We start from the raw sequence: 7,113 nt of genomic DNA, 5'->3' as shown, positions 1-7,113 counted from the left end.
GTGGGGAGAAGCAAGGCATCATAGCCCACATCTAACATCAACTGCCAAATATACCACTGAGGCTCTCTTGGACCCTCAACCCAATGGACCCTCCAGCATTTTGAGCCTGGGCAAAACCAGCAGAGGAGCCACCCTGCCAACCTACAGAAGCATGAAGAAGGAGTCATTGTTACAAATGAACTTATCTATGAAACAGAAACAGATTCACAGACATAGAGAACAGATTTGTGGTTGCCAAAGGGGAGGGGGTTGGCAGAGGGACGGATTAGAAGTTTGGAATTAGCAGATGCAAACTATTATATATAAAATGGATAAACAACAAGATCCTACTGTATAGCATAGGGAACTATATTCAATATCTTGTTATAAAACATAAAGTTAAAGAATATGAAAAAGAATACATATATATGTATAACTGGATCACTTGGCTGTACACCAGAAACTAACAGAACATTGTAAATCAACTATACTTCAATAAAATTAAATTGAAAAAAGGAGTCGTTGAGAGATTGATTCAAGATGGCGGAGTAGAAGGACATGTTCTCACTCCCTCTTTTGAGAACACCGGAATCAAAACTAACTGCTGAACAATCATCAACGGGAAGACACTGGAACTCACCAAAAAAGATATCCCACATGCAAAGACAAAGGAGAAACCACAATGAGATGGAAGGAGGGGTGCTATCACAATAAAATCAAATCCCATAACTGCTGGGTGGGTGACTCACAAACTGGAGAACACTTATACCACAGAACTCCACCCACTGGAGTGAAGGTTCTGACCCACACGTCACGCTTCCCAACCTGGGGGTGTGGCAGCAGGAGGAGGAATTCCTAGAGAATCAGATTTTGAAGCCTAGCAGAATTTGATTGGAGGACTTCAGCAGGACTGGGGGAAACAGAGACTCCACTCTTGGAGGGCACACACAACATAGTGTGTGCATCGGGACCAAAGGAAGGATCAGTGACTCCATAGGAGAGTGAACCAGACCTACCTGCTAGTGTTGGAGGGTCTCCTGCAGAGGCGGGGGGCAGCTGTGGCTCACCAAGGGACACAGACACTGGCAGCAGAAGTTCTGGGAAGTAATCCTTGGCGTGAGCCCTCCCAGAGTCCGCCATTAGCCCCACCAAAGAGCCCGGATAGGCTCCAGTGCTGGGTCACCTCAGGCCAAACAACCAAAAGGGAGGGAACCCAGCCCCACCCATCAGCAGACAAGTAGATTAAACTTTTACTGACCTCTGCCCACCAGAGCAACAGCCAGCTCTACCCACCACCAGTCCCTCCCATCAGGAAACTTCCACAAGCCTCTTAGATAGCCTCATCTACCAGAGGGCAGACAGCAGAAGCAAGAAGAACTACAGTCCTGCAGCCTGTGGAACAAAAACCACATTCACAGAAATATAGGCAAGATGAAAAGGCAGAAGGCTATGTACCAGAGGAAGGAACAAGATAAAACCCCAGAAAAACAACTAAATGACATGGAGATAGGCAATCTTCCAGAAAACAAATTCAAAATAATGATAGTGAAGATGATCCAGGACTTCAGAAAAAGAATGGAGGCAAAATCCAAGAAGATGCAAGACATGTTTAACAAAGACCTAGAAGAATTAAAGAACAAACAAACAGAGATGAACAATACAATAACTAAAATGAAAAATAAACTAGAAGGAATCACTAGCAGAATAACTGAGGCAGAAGAACGGAAAAGTGACCTGGAAGACAGAACGGTGGAATTCACTGCCGCTGAACAGAATAAAGAAAAAAGAATGAAAAGAAATGAAGACAACCTAAGAGACCTCTGGAACAACATTAAATGCAACAACATTCAATTATAGGGGTCCCAGAAGGAGAAGAGAAAGGACCTGAGAAAATATTTGAAGAGATTATAGTTGAAAACTTCCATAACATGGGAAAGGAAATAGCCACCCAACTCCAGGAAGCACACAGAGTCCCACGCAGGATAAACCCAAGGAGAAACATACTGAGACACATAGTAATCAACTTTACAAAGATTAAAGACAAAAAAAGCATTATTGAAAGCACCAAAGGAAAAAAGACAAATAACATAGAAGGGAACTCCCATAAGGTTAACAGCTCCTTTCTCAGCAGAAACTCTACAAGCCAGAAGGGGGTGGCATGATATACTTAAAGTGATGAAAGGGAAGAACCTACAACCAAGATTACTCTACCCAACAAGGATCTCATTCAGACTCGACAGAGAAATCAAAAGCTTTACAGACAAGCAAAAGGTAAGAGAATTCAGCACCACCAAACCAGCTCTACAACAAATGCTAAAGGAACTTCTCTAACTGGGAAACACAAGAGAAGAAAAGGACCTACAAAAACAAACCACCAAAAATTAAGAAAATGGTAATAAGAACATACATATTAATAATTACCTTAAACGTGAATGGATTAAACGCTCCAACCAAAAGACACAGGCTTGCTGAATGGATACAAAAACAAGACCCATATATATGCTGTCTAAAAGAGACCCACTTCAGACCTAGGGACACATACAGACTGAAAGTGAGGGGATGGAGAAAGATATTCCATGCAAATGGAAATCAAAAGAAAGCCGAAGTAGCAATACTCATATCAGATAAAATAGACTTTAAAGAATATTATAAGAGACAAGAAAGGACACTAAGTAATGATCAAGGGATCAATCCAAGAAGAAGATATAACAATTATAAATATATATGCACGCAACATAGGAGCACTGCAATACATAACACAACCGCTAACAGCTCTAAAAGAGGAAATCGACTACTCAATAATAGTGGGGGACTTTAACACCTCACCTACACCAATGGAGATCATCCAGAGAGAAAATTAATAAAGAAACACAAGCTTTAAATGTCACAATAGACGAGATAGATTTAATTGATATTTATAGGACATTCCACCCAAAAACAGCAGATTACGCTTTCTTCTTAAGTGTGCAAGGAACATTCTCCAGGATAGATCACATCTTGGGTCACAAATCAAGCCTCAGTAAATTTAAGAAAACTGAAATCATATCTAGCATCTTTTCTGACCACAACGCCATGAGATTAGAAATCAATTATAGGGGAAAAAAAGTAAAAAACAAAAACACATGGAGACTAAACAATACATTACTAAATATTCAAGCGATCACTGAAGAAATCAAAGAGGAAATCAAAAAATACCTACAGACAAATGACAATGAAAACATGACGATCCAAAACCTAGGGGATGCAGCAAAACACTTCTAAGAGGGAAGTTTATAGCTATACAAGCCTACCTCAAGAAACAAGAAAAATCTCAAATAAACAATCTAACGTTACACCTAAAGGAACTAGGGAAAAAAGAACAAACAAAACCCGAACTTGGCAGAAGGAAAGAAATCATAAAAATCAGAGCAGAAATAAACGAAACAGAAACAAGGAAAACAATAGCAAAGATCAATAAAACTAAAAGCTGGTTCTCTGAGAAGATAAATGAAATTGATAAACCATTAGCCAGGCCCATCAAGAGGGAGAGGAAGAGGACCCAAACCAATAAAATTAAAAATGAAAAAGGAGAACTTACAACAGACACTGCAGAAATACAAAGCATCCTAAGAGACTACTACAAGCAACTCTATGCCAACAAAATGGACAACCTGGAAGAAATGGACAAATTATTAAAAAGGTATAAACTTCCAAGACTGAACCAGGAAGAAATAGAAAATATGAACAGACCACTCACAAGTAATGAAATTGAAACTGTGATTGAAAATCTTCCAACAAACAAAAGTACAGGACCAGATGGCTTCACAGGTGAATTCCATCAAACATTTAGAGAAGAGATAACACCTATCCTTCTCAAACGCTTCCAAGAAATTGCAGAGAAAGGAACACTCCCAAACTCATTCTATGAGGCCACCATCACCCTGATACCAAAACCAGACAAAGATATTACAAAAAAAGAAAATTACAAACCAATATCACTGATGAATATAGATGCAAAAATCCTCAACAAAATACTAGGAAACAGAATCCAACAACACATTAAAAGGGTCATACACCATGATCAAGTGGGATTTACCCCAGGGATGCAAGGATTCTTCAGTATACACAAATCAATCAATGTGATACACCACATTAACATATTGAAGAATAAAAACCATATGCTCATCTCAATAGATGCAGAAAAAGCTTCTGACAAAATTCAACACCAATTTATGATAAAAACTCTCCACAAAGTGGGAACAGAGGGAACCTACCTCAACATAATAAAGGCCATATATGACAAACCCACAGCAAACATCATTCGCAATGGTGAAAAACTGAAAGCATATCCTCTAAGATCAGGAACAAGACAAGGATGTCCACTCTTGCCACTATTATTCAACATAGTTTTGGAAGTCCTAGCCACGGCAGTCAGAGAAGAAAAAGAAATAAAAGGAATACAAATTGGAAAAGAAGAAGTAAAACTGTCACTGTTTGCAGATGACATGATACTATACATAAAGAATCCTAAAAATGCCACCGGAAAACTACTAGAGCTAATCAATGAATTTGGTAAAGTGGCAGGATACAAAATTAATGCACAGAGGGCTTCCCTGGTGGGGCAGTGGTTGAGAGTCTGCCTGCCGATGCAGGGGACATGGGTTCGTGCCCTGGTCCGGGAGGATCCCACATGCCACGGAGCAGCTGGGCCCGTGAGCCATGACCACTGAGCCTGCGCGTCTGGAGCCTGTGCTCCACAAGGGAAGAGGCCACTGCAGTGAGAGGCCCACGTACCGCAAAAAAAAAAAAAAAAGAAAGAAAAATTAATGCACAGAAATCTCTTGCATTCCTATACACTAATGATGAAAAATCTGAAAGAGAAATTAAGGAAACACTCCCCTTTACCATTGCAACAAAAATAATAAAATAACTAGGAATAAACCTACTTAGGAAGACAAAAGACCTGCATGCAGAAAACTATAATACACTGATGAAAGAAATTAAAGATGATACCAACAGATGCAGAGTTATACCATGTTCCTGGATTGGAAGAATCAATATTGTGAAAATGACTCTACTACCCAAAGCAATCTACAGATTCAATGCAATCCCCATCAAATTACCAATGGCATTTTTTACAGAACTAGAACAAAAAATCTTAAAATTTGTATGGAGACACAAAAGACCCCGAATAGCCAAAGCAGTCTTGAGGAAAAAAAAGGAGCTGGAGGAATCAGACTCCCTGACTTCAGACTATACTAGAAACCTACAGTAATGAAGACAATATGGTACTGGCACAAAAACAGAAACATAGATCAATGGAACAGAATAGAAAACCCAGAGATAAACCCACGCACCTATGGTCAACTAATCTATGACAAAGGAGGCAAGGATATACAATGGAGAAAAGACAGTCTCTTCAGTAAGTGGCGCTGGAAAAACTGGACAGCTACATGTAAAAGAATGAAATTAGAACACTCCCTACCACCATACACAAAAATAAACTCAAAATGGATTAGAGAACTAGATGTAAGACCGGTCACTATCAAACTCAGAGGAAAACATAGGAAGAACACTCTTTGACATAAATCACAGCAAGATCATTTTTGATCCACCTCCTAGAGTAATGAAAATAAAAACAAAAATAAACAAATGGGGGCTTCCCTGGTGGCACAGTGGTTAAGAGTCCACCTGCCGATGCAGGGGATGAGGGTTCGTGCCCCAGTCCGGGAAGATCCCACATGCCACGGAGCGTCTAGGCCTGTGAGCCATGGCCACTGAGCCTGCGTGTCCGGAGCCTGTGCTCCGCGACAGGAGAGGCCACAACAGTGAGAGGCCCGCGTACCGCAAAAAAATAAAAAATAAAAAAATAAAATAATGGGACCTAATGAAACTTAAAAGCTTTTGCACAGCAAAGGAAACCATAAACAAGACCAAAAGACAGCCCTCAGAATGGGAGAAAATATTTGCAAATGAATCATCAGACAAAGGATTAATCTCCAAAATATATAAACAGCTCATGCAGCTCAATATTAAAAAAACAAACAACCCAATCCAAAAATGGGCAGAAGACCTAAAGAGACATTTCTCCAAAGAACATATACAGATTGCCAACAAACACATGAAAGGATGCTCAACATCACTAATCATTAGAGAAATGCAAATCAAAACTACAATGAGGTATCACCACACACCAGTCAGAATGGTCATCATCAAAAAATCTACAAGCAATAAATGCTGGAGACGGTGTGAAGAAAAGGGAAACCTCTTGCACTGTTGGTGGGAATGTAAATTGATACAGCCACTATGGAGAACAGTATGGAGGTTCCTTAAAAAACTACAAATAGAACTACCATATGACCCAGCAATCCCACTACTGGGCATATACCCAGAGAAAACCATAATTCAAAAAGACACATGCACCCCAATGTTCACTGCAGCACTATTTACAATAGCCAGGTCATGGAAGCAACCTAAATGCCCATCGACAGACGAATGGATAAAGAAGATGTGGTACATATATACAATGGAATATTACTCAGCCATAAAAAGGAACAAAATTGGGTCACTTGTAGAGACGTAATGGACCTAGAGACTGTCATACAGAGTGAAGTAAGTCAGAAAGAGAAAAACAAATATCGTATATTAACGCGTGTATGTGGAACCTAGAAAATGGTACAGATGAACCGGTTTGCAGGGTAGAAGTTGAGACGCAGATGTAGAGGACAAACGTATGGACACCAAGGGGGAAAAGCGGCGGGGGGTGGGGGTGGTGGTGTGATGAATTGGGAGCTTGGGATTGACATGTATACACTGATGTGTATTAAATGGATGACTAATAAAAATAAATAAATAAATAAAAGATAAACATACAGAAAAAGAAAGGAGTCGCTGTTGCTTTCAGCTACTAATCTTTGGGGTGGTCTGTTACATAGCAAAGACTGCATCCCTATTTCCTATTCAAATGGGACAATAGGGCTTCCCTGGTGGCGCAGTGGTTGAGAGTCCGCCTGCCGATGCAGGGGACGCAGGTTTGTGCCCCGGTCCAGGAAGATCCCCCATGCCGCGAAGCAGCTGGGCCCATGAGCCATGGCCGCTGAGCCTGCGTGTCTGGAGCCTGTGCTCTGCAGCGGGAGAGGCCACGGCAGTGAGAGG

The sequence above is a fragment of the Monodon monoceros genome, unplaced genomic scaffold (genome assembly GCF_005190385.1).
Source record: "Monodon monoceros isolate NGI ecotype Baffin Bay Population unplaced genomic scaffold, NGI_Narwhal_1 Super_Scaffold_12, whole genome shotgun sequence".
NCBI lineage: Eukaryota > Metazoa > Chordata > Mammalia > Artiodactyla > Monodontidae > Monodon > Monodon monoceros.
This window is presented reverse-complemented; position numbering follows the sequence as displayed.